General features: G+C 47.7%; 1 protein-coding gene across 1 annotated transcript in view; it reads left to right on the top strand.

Annotated features, from left to right (window-relative positions):
- Positions 1-15,802, top strand: part of LOC149864327 (uncharacterized) — a 93,671-nt gene that overhangs the window by 60,388 nt on the left and 17,481 nt on the right. The window contains exons 7-8 of the mRNA XM_090049431.1: positions 204-277; positions 9,160-9,325. The gene's annotated coding sequence lies outside the window, so the exon portion shown is untranslated. The remainder of the gene's footprint in view (positions 1-203; positions 278-9,159; positions 9,326-15,802) is intronic.

Raw genomic sequence — 15,802 nt, 5'->3', positions numbered from 1 at the left:
ACTATTTTTTTTACAAATATAATTGTTTTCATATATGCTGATGGTACGCCTTCTCATGCATGGTCTGCATTATTACTACAGTCAGCTTTGGAAAATGTTCAGGAAGAAACAAAATTTTCTATTTATTTAAAAACCATATTAACTTAAACTATGAATATTAAAATACTAAGCAGAATGCTTTTTCTCTTTGTCTTAATCTGCAGTTTTTCCTTTAACACTGGCATTTGCAGATCCTTGTAGAAGTTCCGAATGTGAAAACTTCAACTCCATAAAAAAGGTACAATTGCTTCATTAAGAAAATACTTATGAAATTACAATTTTGAACTGCCATATTTACTTAAATATAAGAGAAGGGTTTTTCCCCTCAATCAACATGGGGGGAAAAGCCTCTTATCTTACATTTGCATACAAGGAGATCACATAAATACATTGCCTATCTCTGAACTGTTGCTAAAAGCAGCATGTGCTCAGTAATGAAAACCAACTATGAAGTTGATTAAATACACCCAACATTGAGCACAATTATAAAGTACATGGCCCATATGTGGCAACTATACTGATTGGGACTATTTATTTTTTTTACACAAATTTTATTAAAAAACACTTAGCACCCTATACTTACAAAGCTTCATATATTGAGCATCCTTGTTTTACCAAGACTTCATAACCAAAACAACTACATATCAAAAGCAACTACATATGTTAAACCCCTAAATACGTTTTTAACTCTTCATCTACTTCCTTAAGTGACTGTTGATGCTGAGTCAGCATGGTGTATGGTGACCAGTGGCATTCCTCAGGGATCAATACTCAGACCAGTACTCTTTAATATATTCATTAATGACCTGGATTTGGGTGTCAGAAATGAACTGGTTAAGTTCTCAGATGACACCAAACTGTGAGGAGGCCCAGACACACTTGAGGATAGGCTGGGGATTCAGGCCGACCTGGATAGGCTCACAAGGTGTACAGATACAAACCTGATGACCTTCAACAAAGAGAAATGCAAGGTGCTCCACCTCGGGAGGAAAACCCCCCATCAGTCTTGGCAGTGCTTCACTCACTAGCACTATGTACATCCGAGACTTGGGGCCAGGCTCATGATTGACCGCAAAATGAATATGAGCCACCAATGCGATGCCACAGCCAGCAAAGCAAATAAAATCCTGGCATGCATCTACTGATGCATCTCAAACAAGACCCAAGATGTCATTCTCCCATTTTATTTGGCTTTGGTAAGGCTGCAGCTTGAGTACTGAAACCAATTCTGGGCTCCACACTTTAAAAAGGACATGGAGAACCTCAAGAGAGTCCAAAGGAAAGCCACACGCATGATCAGAGGTCAAGAGAACAGGCCATATGAGGAAAGGCTGAGAGACATCATCAGCTTGGTGTAGTGGCAGAATATTTGGCAGGTGCACAGGACACTCGTTTCTAGGGTCCCATGGTCTGAACACCCTGATGATCAGCACCTCAACTGTCACCTTGTATCCCCCAGCTTCTCAAGGTGTCTGCCAGTGACTGGTACTTCTCCAGCTTCTATTCATGGCTTCCATGAAGGCTTGCCACTGGTTCTCTAGCTGGATGGTGACATTGACCATCATGATGCGTTTGTTCTCCTCATCCACCATGATGATTTCCAGGCACAACTGGCTCTCAGCCTGGGGTGGCATAGCTGACAGACATGGTCCCAACTGAGGCCAGGATGGCCTTCACCAGCCAATTCTGGATGGTGTTGTGGTGGAGCTGCTGCACTCTGGCATGGGACTTGCAGGCACATAGCATGTAGGGGAGAGTCTCTGATTCATAGTTGCATCTTTGGTACTTCCTGGGCATGATGGATGAAGTGTCAGTCTGCAAAATGTATGAAGCTCCCACTGGGCATGAATTCATTGCTTGCATACCACTTCGAGCTGAGCTCAAAGGCCTTACCCTGGTCAGGTTTTCCCCTTAGTTTTCTGCCATATTTGGCTTGGACAGCGTATTTTAGGAACCTCTCCAGGGAGGTCATCAGGCAGGGGGTCACAGTAATGCATCTGGCATGGGGGCTGTGAGCAGTGAGGCTCCCAACTCCTGCCAGTTCTCGGACATGTCCAGGTGAAGCCAATGTGCTTCCCAAGGCAGCATATGGCATTGCGGGCTCAGCTCCACAGAAAGGCAAAGATCCCACCATTTCAGCTGAATTCACCCTCTAGTGAGCCTTTCAAGAAAGTGGCCAGGTCTTTGCCAGTGGGTTGTTTGGAAATCCTCTTGCAGGCTGTCTGTCTCAGGGTGCTGGGAAAAACACTGCTCACTATCTCATCTAGACAGATCAGGAGGCAGAAAGTGTGGGTGACAATTGTGATGTTGCAGAGGTTGCCCGTGTGGGGAACCTCCCTATCAGCAGGGGATATGCAAAATCTTGTTGCTGGCCCTGAGTGGGAGGAGCAGGTACTTCTGTAGCAGCCACATCAGCTCATCATCCACCTTTTTTTGAGAGGAGTCTTGGGGACTACTGAACTTCTCAGAATGAACAAGAAGTGCGGGATGAGGAATATGTTTACCACAGTGATCTGCCAGGGGACCAGCACAGATGAGTCCAGCTTGTGGGCATCCTGCACAATCCCACAGATGGCTTTCTCTGGCATCTGCTTTGTCCAGCGACTGGTGGGCATTCCCAGGTGGAGGTAGTTTTTGTTGTCCTTCAGGTGCCTCATCTGCTTGCCCTAAATTGTAACAGTGGAGTTCAAGATGGTGCTTTTCTTCCTGCAGTCAACATGTAGGGAGATGCACTTGGCGATGAAGTGGAATCCAATCTACTTGGCTGACTCAGAGCTGATGTCCAGCATCTTTTGCAGTAATTGGGCTTGCTTGTGAGGAGGATGAGGTTGTCAGTATAGGCCAAGATGCTCAGCTTCTGTCTGTAGAGGCTGAGCCCTCCAGGGTCCTCCACCACTGCTTTAAAGGAGTGGTTCCATGGCCACATCGAAGGTGATAGGTCTGAGCAGGCATCCTTTCTTGTGTCCAGTTCAGATAGGGATGTCATGTGTCTTGCCTTCCAACAAGGTATTGGAGATGTCCAGCTATGTCACTGTGCACTGTTTTCTCACCCTCCAGGTGTCATCCAGTGCTATCTGATGCACAAAGTTGTGCTCATACCACCCTTCATCGCAGAGATAGCTCTTCTGGCTTAGGCTGATGGCCTTTCTGCTCACCATCCAGTCAGTGATCTGGACTGCTATGCAACTGGTGTATGGCTTGTAGATAGTGGAGCACAGGGTGATGGACCTCCAGTTGCTGGGGTCATCTGGCTCACCCTTTCTGTGAATCAGGACCCTCATCACTTTCTTCCAGGATCTGGGTATGCAGCAGAACTTTCTGCACTAGTTGAAGATCAGCCTCAGGAGGTGAAAGCCAGGGTCTTGTTTCTTCAGTAGGCTGTGTCTGATGCCATCTTTGCTGGGTGCAGTGTCCCTTGTCCTACTCAGGCAGGCCTCTAGTTCCTTCCATATGAAGTTCGCTTTGAGCCCCACTGTGTTATTGGCAGGTGTCAGGGGTCTGACAAGGTGATGACTTCCACCTGGGGGTTGGAAATGCCTTTAAAATAGGCAATGTCTAAGGTAGGAAATGCCTTTAAGGTAGGTGTCCCCTGGGGTATTTGGCAGAATGCTGAAGGTCCCTCCAGAATCTCTCATGTTGCCTTGGGGCAGTTGGCCTGGTAAAGCTTCTGAAGGCTGCCACTAGGTCATACCTCTGGCTGGGGTCTTCTTTTAACAAAACCATACTGTGAATAGTGAAAGATTTTTACCAGGAACTATACAGAGAGAGAGAGAGAGAGAGAGAGAGGTAGAGCAAGAGGCCAGACAGATCTGCCTGGAATAACTGCAAAAGAAGCTAACAGAAGGCCGACAACAGGAAGGAGGCAGAAGGAAGAAGATTGAAGGTGCAGGAAGTCTGGGACACCCTGAAAAGTTTTAAAAATGGGAAAACACTAAGAAAAGATGGACTGCCGAAAGAATTCTATGCAACTTTCTGGGGTCGACTGGGAACAGACCTGACTGAAGACTGCAATGAGAGAAGAGAATGAACACTCCTGAAAAGCATGAAAGAAGGAATAGTAACCCTGATATTCAAGAAAGGGGACTGTCGCGGGGCACTCCCGCGCCCCGCTCCTAAGGAGAGACCAGGAAGAGGAGAGGCCTGAAGCAACACAGATGGGGGTTGCTAGGGCAACCAGGCAGGTCATGTGGCCCAGAGAGGGGCAGGGCCAGGCCCTTATAAACAGCTAGGCCAAAGCCTAGGGAGCAGTTCCCTTCTGGCTGCCGCAGGAGCAGGAGCTCTGCGGCTGAGCTGAGCAGCCTGAGGCTAGGGGGGCAGCCTTACCCCACTAACAGGCTGCGATGATGCAGGGAACAAGATCACCCTGACTGCAGGTAGGACTGAGAGCCCTGGCAGGGCTTGGAGGTATCGTTAGGCGTGTGGAGCCTCGGTTTAGGTTGGAGCCAGAGGGCTTAACTTTGAGTTACAGTTTACACCGGGAGGACCGGGTGAGGCTGTAGGGGAGTGAGGAGGCCTCAGCGGGGCTCCCCAGCAGTTTGGGGGCTCCGGGTGCCCAGTAGGGGCACGGTGCCAGGGGGGCACAACGGTGGTGCCGGAGTGGCACAGAGCACGGGGTTGGACCCCGGCCCGGAAGGGTGACGAGAAAGGACCCAAGGAAAGGGTCAAGGGGGCCAGGCACGGCTACGGCCACCTGAGCCCCAAGCGCGGGAGGCGCGCAGCGCGGAGAGCGCGGTACAGGCCCCAGAGAGGGCGAGGCCCGGAGAGGGCGCAGTGCGGTGAGCACGGTGCACTTTGCCCAGTGGGGCAAAAGACCCAAGAAAGGGTCAAGGGGGCCAGGCACGGCTACGGCCACCTGAGCCCCAAGTGCGGAGAGCGCGGTACAGGCCCCAGAGAGGGCGAGGCCCGCAGAGGGCGCGGCGCGGGGAGCGCGGTACACCGGCCCCAGAGAGGGCGAGGCCCGCAGAGGGCGCGGCGCGGAGAGCGCGGTACACAGGCCCCAGAGAGGGCGAGGCCCGCAGAGGGCGCGGCGCGGAGAGCGCGGTACACAGGCCCCAGAGAGGGCGAGGCCCGCAGAGGGCGCGGCGCGGTGAGCGCGGTACAGGCCCCGGAGAGGGCGAGGCCCCGGAGAGGGCGCAGAACAGGAAGGGGACCAGACAACGTCCCCCGGGACAGCTGCGAGGCTTGGGGCGTGCTAAAGGGGAGGTTTTGGAGGCACGCATTTGCCCATAAGGCTGGGGGAGAGGACCCCACTTTGGAGCGGTAGTGATACCATTGCGGCGCCGTTAGGTGCGAGTAGGCAGCCTCCCATACTGAACCAATAAGATCTAAGACGTGGCGGGCGAGTAGAGGGTGTCAGATCACCCTAATTGGCACGGCAAAGGGGCGCTCGCGAGCTCACGGCCGCTCGCGGGGCCATCCGTGACAGGGACAAAACCCAGATAAAGAACTGGAAACCAATAACTTTGTAATAACTTTGTTAAACTTTGACTACAAACTCCTAGCCAAAGTGATAGTGAACAGACTAAAAAAAGTAATTGGAGAAACTGCCAAAAAAGGATCCTAAACCTGGCAGTATTAAACACAGACCTGGTGAAAGTCTTTGATAGTGTCAACCATTAATTCCTATGCTGATGCTGGGAAAACTGAGGATCCCTGAAGGATTTCTTGACTGGCTGAAGAAGTGACATCAGGAGTGAGGCAGCGGTGCCCCCTGTCTCCACTACTCTTCATCTGTGTAATAGAACCACTAGCAGAATGAACACAGAATTATTCCAGTGTGGTAGGAGTCCAAATATCAGGAAGAAAAGGAAGCACATCCTGTACATGGATGACATATACACAATGCACTTGACACCAAGATGACATCAAACTGGGGGGAGTAGTAGGTATACTGGAGGGTAGGGCTAGCATTCAGAGTGATCTAGACAAATTGGAGGATTGGGCCAAAAGGAACGTCATGAAGTTCAACAAGGACAAGTGTGAAGTCCTTCACTTAGAACAGAACAACCCCATGCACCAGTACAGGCTGGAGGCTGACTGGCTGGGTAGCAGCTCTGCAGAAAAGGACCTGGGGGTTGTAATGGACAATAAGCTCAGTATGAGCCAGCAGTGTGCCCTTCTTGCTAAGAATGCTAATGACATACTGGGCTGCATTGGTAGGTGCATTGCCATTAGGTCAAGGGAAGTGATTATTCCCCTCTATTCAGCACTGGTGAGGCCACACCTGGAATACTGTGTTCAGTTTTGGGCCCCCAACTACAGCAAGGATGTGGGCAAATTAGAGAGTCCAGCAAAGGGCAACAAAAATAGTGAGGGGGCTGGGGCACATGACTTGTGAGGACAGGCTGAGGGAACTGGGCTTATTTAGTCTAGAGAACAGAAGACTGACGGGAGATTTAATAGCAACCTTCAACTACCTGAAGCGGGGTTCAAAAGAGGATGGACCTAAACTGTTCACAATGGTGGCAGATGATAGAACAAGGAGCAACAGTCTCAAGTTGCAGCAAGGGAAGTTTAGGTTAGATATAAAGAAGAGTTTTCTCACTAGGAGTAGTAAAACATTGGAACAGGTTACCCAGAGAGATTGTGGAAACTCTATTCTGGGAAATGTCTAAGACCCCACTAGACAGAGCTTTGGTTGGGATGATCTAGTTGGGGCTGGTCCTGCTTTGAGCAGGGGGGTGGACTAGATGCCTCCTGAGGTCCTTTCCAACCTTAATTTTCAATGATTCTATGATATAAACATGCTATGTAGGGACCAAAGGTCCACCAGGAAAGTGACAAAGCATTCTCAGCTTTACAAGGAAGTGGCAAGGGTAAAACTCAACATTGCAAAGAGTATGGTATGCAGGAGATGGGGCATCTGTCAGGAATGGGGTCAAGATGGTAAAAAAAGGGATACAGGTACCGGGAGTATATTTCAGTTCAGAGCTTAGAGGGAGGGAGGTGTGACAGAAAACTACTGTGAGGGTAAAGCAAAAGCTGGGATTCTGGAGTGAGCAGAAGATAAACCTAGAGGGAAAGGTGAGGCTGCTAAAAGCCATGATCTTGCCCATGATTTTACATACAGGATTGCTGTTCCCCCCAACATGGAGTACAGCTTATGCAATGCAGAGGAGCATGTGTGTGTGTACTTCTGGGGGTCACAACAGGAGAGACTGGCATGGGACATATTATACAGACAGAATAAATATGGAGGGGGAGACTTCCCAGATGTGTTTTTGTTCATAATGGCCAAGTACTTAAGCCTGTATTGTAATTTAGTGGTGGGAGGGGAGCCCAAAGCAGCATGCTTTGTCAGATACTTTGGAGGATGACTATGGAGGAAATGGGGAATACAAGACTGCCCATTCACACAGCCATGGGTACGGCAGCTACCTAAATGGTATCTGGCAGTAGAAGCTTTCCAGAGCCAATTTAATTTACAGCAGATATTGCCAGAGGAAATGAAAGACCATTGCAAGATCCAACAAAAGATGCGTGCACAAAATAGAACAGCTTTGATTGGGAACTCTCTGCAGAGAAAGCAGACACTATCTGGAAGGAGATGTGTGAAAAAGACTTTCTAAAAGAGCACCAAGAGCTAAGCTGGATGCTGGCACACTGAATACTGCCAGTTTGTGAGATGCAACATCACTGGCAGCTCTCCTGGACTGTGAAGTGTTCAAACGATATGTGTACCAGGGAAGAAATGCAAAAACACTTGGTTTGGGAATGTGCCTTTGCACAAAGGGTACGGGGAAGGATAAAGCAACTATACCAGCTAATAACAGGTGACAGCTGAAATGCTGTGGTGCAGACATCAGAAGTGGAATAAAATGGAACATGCAGAGGACAGAAGGTGATAATAATCATGAGCAACTGGTGCCACCTTAGTTGGGGGGGGAACATGTCCTGCAGTGACCAGTCAGCAATGATGGGCGGGGGGGTCCCCACAGCCAATCCCGCTGACCGTGGGGGAGGGATTCCCCCTGCGGCAAAACTCACTGACCAGGAGGCAGTTGCGGCGCTCCCGGAAGCAGCCACGGCACTACATCAGGTGCTCCCACTCCCTGGTTGGCAGAAGGGGCACCAGCACTCCTGCCTGCCCCCCCGCCTATCACTTAAGCAGGGAGCGCAGCCTGTCAGGGGTGTACCAGTGCTCTCAGGGAGTGCACATACACCCCCGTGCACCCTCTATGCGTTGCCACTGGTAATAAGTTTAAAAAATTTATTGTGGACAGTAAGAAACTTGCTGGTCTATATAAAGAGTGGTCTGTCAAACAACACTTAAAGCTAGACCTACGCCAGGTGAAAATGTAAATGGATCCCGACATTTGTAGAAAAAATACTCAAGGGGGGAAGGGTTCATGTCCCGAAAAGATGTAAAATGAAATACCTAAAAAATGAGAGGGGAAGTCAGAGAAGAGCTTGTTTCCAGGAACAGGATACATACTTAACTATGTTTTTAAAGGACAAGGGGAGGGCAAAGGAAGAAAGAGCTAAATGGGATTTGGGTATTTTTGTTTTTAAAAAAAAAAGTTTATACCCTCCCTAAGCAGGTGTTAAAGTGCTGTTTAAAAGTGTGTTTATGGAGTACCTGTGGTAAAACTTGAAGCAGTTTCAAACAAAGTAAAATGCATCATTTCTGGGTGAACTAAGTCTATGGGTACTATATGCAAATAGCTGCAGCAATGTTTATTTCAAGGTCAGGTTTTCCAAATTTATTTGTCACTTCCATGTGTTCAGGGAAAGCAAGGTCTGACAGCAATGGTGGGGGAGCTACAGGAGGAAGAAGTTGAGGCGGGCTGAGGGCAAAGGGGCTATCTGACCCTCCCAGATTTATTTTCCCTGTTGTAGCAATGGGAGGGGGACAAATTCAAGATAAACTTCCAACAATTAGATTCTATACCTGGAAAATTATATCAAATTTATACATTTTCCATACATAGAATCTAATTATTGGGGGTCATCATATAGTCAGGGTTATCTTATATCCAAGTAAATACAGTATATTCCCAGCCTAGAACTGGGTCCTCAGAAACAAGCTTGAAATAGTGCTGCCACCTATGCTTTCTCATTCTATGGTCCATTGTTTGAAATTTGGAAACTGAATTCTTCTTGCTGGTTCTTTATTTTTAGGCATATGCCAGGATTAAACAGTTCTTTGAATCCCAAAATATTGTACAACACCACAGTCAACAGATACATTATATTTCTGGCTCCCTTAGTGGTATAAAGATGGACCACTGCAAACCAGGATTTGGTAAAAATATAAACAATAGTACAATGTGTCCAGGATGCTGTGGTAAGTGTGCAGGATTTGTTTGTAAACAAATACGTAAGTACTTGTCTCAAAAAAACTGTAATAGTTTTGTTCTTACCCTCTCTCCCATCATCTACAAATGTAAATATCTTGATAACTGGCATTATGTTTCTGTATACCAGACTGCAAGACAGTGATGTGAACAGAGATCTTCAGTCTCTGAGGCTTGTCTGCCACTGGAGGAAAAAAATCTTTTTAATTGCATTACACAGCATATTTTATCTATCATGTTTTTACATAATAGGACAATTTGTACTTTGACCCATGTTAGCTTGTCAAGGTGAATCCTGCAGAGAAACTCATCCTCTACATAATCAAAAAGAACACATTAAAATAGAAATTGCCCTGTTTCTACTAGGATTTTAAAATGCATTGACAAATGCACATTAAAAATACATTTTTAGCCTTGTGTGGAAAAAAGGTGGAGATTACAAATCTGAATTTTTCTACAGTCATTAAACTTGTTAAAGAAAGGAATGGATTTGTTTTGTTTTTAAATAGACAGAACATGAAACAGAGCAGATTATGTATGTTGGAAACTTTGTATAGGGACCCTTGAATAAGCTGTTTTGAAAAGCTACTTCAAGAGTACATCAGCACTTTTGTGGGAGCAATCACCCTACAGTCCAGTCTAGAATCCATATTGATGCTGAGCTCAGTTGTGAGAGGTGACTGGATATCTGAGGATATATCTCATGGTTCTTAGTACAGCACTCACCTGAGTTTTAGAAACAGAGAAAAGTAAGGCTGGAAGGAACCTCAAGATGTCATCTAGTCTAACTCCCTGCTCAAGCCAGGATAATTCCTACCTAAACCATTATTTCTTTTCAGAAACTGCACTCACATATAACTACATAATACCCAAAATGTCAGAAACACCCTATAACTTACCACAGGTGGAGGAGGAGAATGAAAGCACTGCCAATATCCTGCCACTGCAAGGACAGGAGTAGTTTGTTAAAACACGCTTGAGAGATCCAAAGAAGAGGACTGTTCCACAACAAGGAATGCAAAAACCTGCACAATCCATGCCAGTTTGACCACAGGGTAAAATTCCTTCCTGATCCCAAATGTGGCAATTGGTGCGACTATGCAGGGGACCAAGATCCTCTAGCCAGGAACCACCAGCTTTCTAAGTCCCAGCAGAAGTATCAGTACACCCCAGTCAAAATCCCCTGGCTTGGCTGCAGAGAACACCTAATGCTTCTGCGGAAGGCTACAACCCAACCCCTCAAGAACAGGAGAGTGGGGTGGGGATTCCCAGTCCCATGGGCCAAACAACAAAGCCCAGAAGCACAGGAAACACAAACGCCTCCACTCTACATTGCAACCTGGGAACCAGAAACACAGCTCTGCATACCACACCCCCTGAGAGCCAGAACACCCGTTTCTGACATTGTTCTCTCTGTAAATGGGCCCCAACTCTTAAATTCTGTTTCATAACCAAGCTGGTTGTGGAGCTCTTCCTTATTCTCCTGTTGCTGAGTGATCACAGTCTTCCAATTGCCACTTGCTTTGGACTGCATAATTCTTCTCATGATCTCTAAGCTCTTCATAACCTGTTCCAGACATCTGCTACTTTTTTTAAAAACCTCCAAGGGAGTAGATACCACAATTTCCCTAAGCAGTCGGTTCCATTGCCTCACTGATCTAACAGTGAAGACTTTTTTCCTGATATTGAAGCTAGAGTTACTTCGCTGCAATTTCAAGTGTTTCCTGCTTGACCTGTCAGCAGCATGAGAGAACAGCTGGTTTCCATCATCTTTATGGCAGCTCTTTAAATATTTGAAGATTGCGATCAAGTTCCCTCTTAAGTGTCTTTTCTAGAATACGTTTATTTCTCTCAACCTGTCCTTTTGTGGCTTCCTTTCCAAGTCCTTTACCATTTTGATGCCTGCTTTTGAACCTCCTCTAACATCACCTGCCCTTTTTAAAACATGGAGCACAGAACTGGACACAATCCTTTAGAATGCCTACCCAGCGCAGAGTGGCACTATCACCTCTTGTGACTTGAACCTAATCACTCCTGTGGATGCAGCCTGAAATCTCATTTACTTTTTTCACAGCTGCATCACATAGTTATCTCATGTTGAGTCTATGATCCACCAAGACCCCAAGTACTGCTATCTGATCAGTTATAACTTATTACCTGTTCTGTACTTGTGCTTTTAATTATTCTTCCCTAGGTGTAGCACTTTGCATTGTCAGAATTGAACTTCATCCTGTTGTCGCTAGCTATCAAGATCCTTTTGAATCCTATTCTGGTCTTTCACAGCAGTCTTTCCCAGTTTCATTTCTGCAGATTTGCACAGGGGGCTTTCTATTCTCACATTCAAAAAAATAATAAAAACATTGGATAGCACCAGACCCAAGATAGAGCCCTGTGGGACTCCACTTGAAACCTCCTGCCATTCTGACATGGATCCATTTATAATAACACTTTGCTATTAAGATAATTGTCTATTTACCTTGTAGTTTTCTCAAGTCCCATTTCTCCAGTTTTTTTGAGAAGACCATATGGGACTTTGTCAAGAGCTGTACTGAAATCCAAGTACACTATATCCACCGCATTTCCTTCAACCACTTAACTATTTAGTTTGTCAAAGAAAGAAATCACATTTGTTTGACATGATTGATTCTTAGCAAAATCATGCTGGCTGTTTATGATCAGCTTTTCCTTCTACAGATGCTTACAAATGAACTTGTTTATAATTTGCTCCAGGAACTTCCCAAGTATTGAAGACAGGCTACCCAATCTATAATTCTCCAGGTCCCTCTTTTTGCCTTTTTAAAGAAACTATATATTCCTCCTTTTCCAGTCCTCTGATACCTCACTCTTTCCCCACCACATAGTAAATATAATAGCTTAGGGCAGGGGCAGGCAAAGTCCAGCCCACAGACCAGATTAGGCCCACGGTGGACTCCATTTCCCAGCAGCCCCTGCCCACATCACTACAGCTGCTTTCCATCAAGACCCAAGTAACAGTGGTGCTGTGACAACACAGGACCAGGGTTTCCCTGGAGACCAGCTCCAGCAGCACTGGCAGGACGTGTGGCTGGATGGGGACCTGCTCCAGGGTGGGATCTTGCAGCAATGACAGCATGGTCTGGAGTGAGGGCAGAGCTGCGATCCATTGCCCACACCCCTGAGATCTGGGAGGGGGAAAAGGGGTGCTGGGGGTGTGCAGGCAGCAGATCACAGCTCTGCCCTGGCTCCAGACCACGCTGTCACTACTGCAAGATCTAAGCCCCAGCCAGGAGCAGTTCTCTTCCCAGACACGTGCCCTGCTAACACTGCTGGGCTTGGTATCCATGGAAACCCTGACCCCATCTTGTCACCGCGCCACTGCGACTGGGGTCTTCGTGAAAAACAGCCACAGTGACACAAGCTGGGGCTGCTGGGAAATGGAGTCTAGTCACCAGTTGGATCTATCATTTTGCCCACCCCTGACCTAGGGCATTCTGTCAGATACTTCAGTACCCTGGGATGAAGTTAATCAACTCTGCTGACTTTAATTCATTCAAATTGATCAAAAGCTCTCTGGATGTTTCTTTCATTATCATGTCATAGTTTCATAGTTTGTAGGGTCGGAAGGGACCTGAGCAGATCATCTAGTCCGACCCCCTGCCATGGCAGGAAAGAATACTGGGGTCAAATGACCCCAGCAAGATGTTCATCTAACCTCCTCTTACACAACCCCAGGGTAGGAGCCTGCACCATTTCTCTTGGAAGCTGGTTCCAGACCCTAGCCGCCCTGACTGTGAAGTAGCGGCTCCTGATATCTAACCTAAACCTACCCTCTGCCAGCTTGTGACCGTTATTCCTGGTCACTCCTGGCGGTGCTCGGGGGAACAGGGACTCCCCCAATGCCTGCTGATCCCCCCTGACTAGTTTATAACAGGCCACAAAATCCCCCCTCAGCCTTCTCTTTTGGAGGCTGAACAGGTTCAGGTCCTGCAGCCTCTCCTCATAGGGCCTGCCCTGTTGTCCCCTGATCATACGAGTGGCCCTCCTCTGGACCCTCTCCATGCTGTCGACATCCCTCTTGAAGTGCGGTGCCCAGAATTGGACACAATACTCCAGCTGCGGCCTGACCAGTGCCGCATCGAGGGGAAGGATCACCTCCTTGGACCTGCTCGAGATGCATCTGTGGATGCATGCCATGGTGAGGTTGGCCTTCCTTACTGCCTGTCCGCATTGCCGGCCCATGTCCATCATCCTCACCCCTTCCTTGTCCACATAATCCTTTTTAGCCATCTGCTTGCATCTAATTTTTTTGTGAAGACCAAAGCAAAGTAGCTGTTGACCAACTCCATTACACGTGGAACATGTTTATGGCTGGTTTGTCATTTTATGGTGACTTCAGTTGTGTGAATGTGTAACACCATTGCCATTTATGGTGCAATTAACATTGTATTTGTGCCATATATGTAATATGTGCCAGGGCCCTAAATGACTAAGCCACACCTGTTTTAATCTAGGTCAAACCCTGGGATAATCATTGGAACATAGAAAAGTAAAGCTGAAAGGGACCTCATGAGTTCATTGAGTCTAGCCTCCTGCTCAAGACAAGATAATCCATGACTAAACCATCCTAGCCAGGTGTCTGTCTAAAGTGCTCTTGAAAATTTCCAGGGACAGAGATCCCACAGCTTCTCTAGACAGTGTATGCTATAGGCAAAGGAAAAAAACTGATTTGGGGGGCTTGAGTGCTGGCTCCACCCTCCCCCCCCAGCAAGTAAGTCTGTTGTGGGGAAAAGGTGTGGGGTGCAGATTGAGGCCCCTTCAGTGAGGGAGGGAGTGGGAGGGAGTGGGGCAGAGACAGGGGCAGGGGCTGGGGTGAATGGGCCCCAGGGCTGGGACAGGTTGTGGGACGCTCGCTGCTTGGGTGGCTCATTGAAAGCTGTGGGGGGCGGGGATTCCTGCCACTGTGTGCACCCCCAAGGCAGGCACAGGTGGACAGGTGCCCCTCCAATCTGTGTGTGGGGTGGAAGCAGCTGCCACTGAAGGCTGAACTCTGCACCCCGCTAACGGTGCCCCAGCAGCCACGCAACGCCACGTGCCTCCTGCATGCTGGCTGTGCCATCTGGCCAGCAATGGGAGGTACATGGTATTGCGCAGCTCCCAAGGCACTGAGCTCAGCTCTCAGCAGCAGCCATCTCTGCCCCACACACAGCACAGATTGTGGGAGGGGGAACGTATTTTCTGTGCCTGCCCCAGTGGGGCAGGCAGTGACAGGACCTGCCCCCGGATGAGCCTCCCGGGCAGCGAGTGTCCCACAACCCTCCTCAGGGCCCCATTCACCTCCCCCCACCATAGGGGCCTTGATCTGCCCCCCCCACACTCCTATCCCCTGCACCCCTTTCTGTCCACACATTTCCCCACTCAGCTGGGCACTGCTCCACCCATAGCTGAGACAAGCTGAGCTCCTGGCCACCTGCAAGCTCCAGCTGCTTGTCTTTGTCTGTGTGCGTCCCTCCCTGCCTCCCCCTGCTGCAGCTGCCTGGAGCCCGTGCCTGGACTGCTTGCATTTGAGGGGGCTAATCCCCCTTAGCCCTTGCCTTTCACCGCCTATGGTGTGTGCTAATGCCTGACCATCCTCAGATGTGCCTCAAATGCAATGTCTGTTTACAGCCTAAGAGTCAGACTGTGGAAGGTTCTCACTCCATTCTTACTCCTGCAGGCTGCATTTCTACTGCATGATTTTTTGTCTAAGTGAAAACTGAGTAAAATAGGAATGAAAACCTCCTGACTTGGCTCCAAATGCACAAACAAGCAAATGTTATTGTTTTCATGTAATGTAAAGGGATTGATTCTGCCCTCATTTTCTTCATCTTATATCAGGGGTATTACACAGAAGTAAACAGAGCTACGTCAGTAAAAGTAACATTTAAATCAGGCCAATAATAATAACTATTTAAAAAAAACCAAACTACTGCATGCATTTTATTTTACCTTTCTTTCCCCCCATCTCCCATTTTTTCCCCCCTTTTAACAGTAACATGCCCTCCTGGTAGATTTAGTGCAAATTATGATACCATATGTATACTCTGTGCATCTGGCTCCTATAATAAACAATATGGGCAGACTGCATGCAAAAACTGTCCAAGAAAACAGACCAGTGATAGAAGAGGAGCCAAAACTGAAAGAGAGTGTCACAGTAAGTTCATGTCTATAAAAGAAATCATTAGCTAGATTGTCACTGACATAAATGGTTAAAAGCAGAATGGAACTGCTGGTCTCTTAATTTTTGTATGTTTTTTATCATGAGAATGAGACCTCAGAAATCTCTCCTCCTCACCAGACTTAAGTGGTGTCACCCAATATCACTGCCTACAGGTTCATGTAAGGGATATGGGGGCATAACAGGATACTTGCTCCCAACCAAGTGCAAAGAGGGTGTAAAATGAAATTGCATGGGTACATCTACATGTGCTATTAATGCAAAGCAAATAAAC

This window comes from Crocodylus siamensis, chromosome 5, assembly GCF_052110815.1.
Source record: "Crocodylus siamensis isolate JL-2025a chromosome 5, ASM5211081v1, whole genome shotgun sequence".
Lineage (NCBI taxonomy): Eukaryota > Metazoa > Chordata > Crocodylia > Crocodylidae > Crocodylus > Crocodylus siamensis.
Note: the sequence above shows the minus strand (reverse complement) of the source record. Positions and strands in the feature narration are given on the sequence as shown.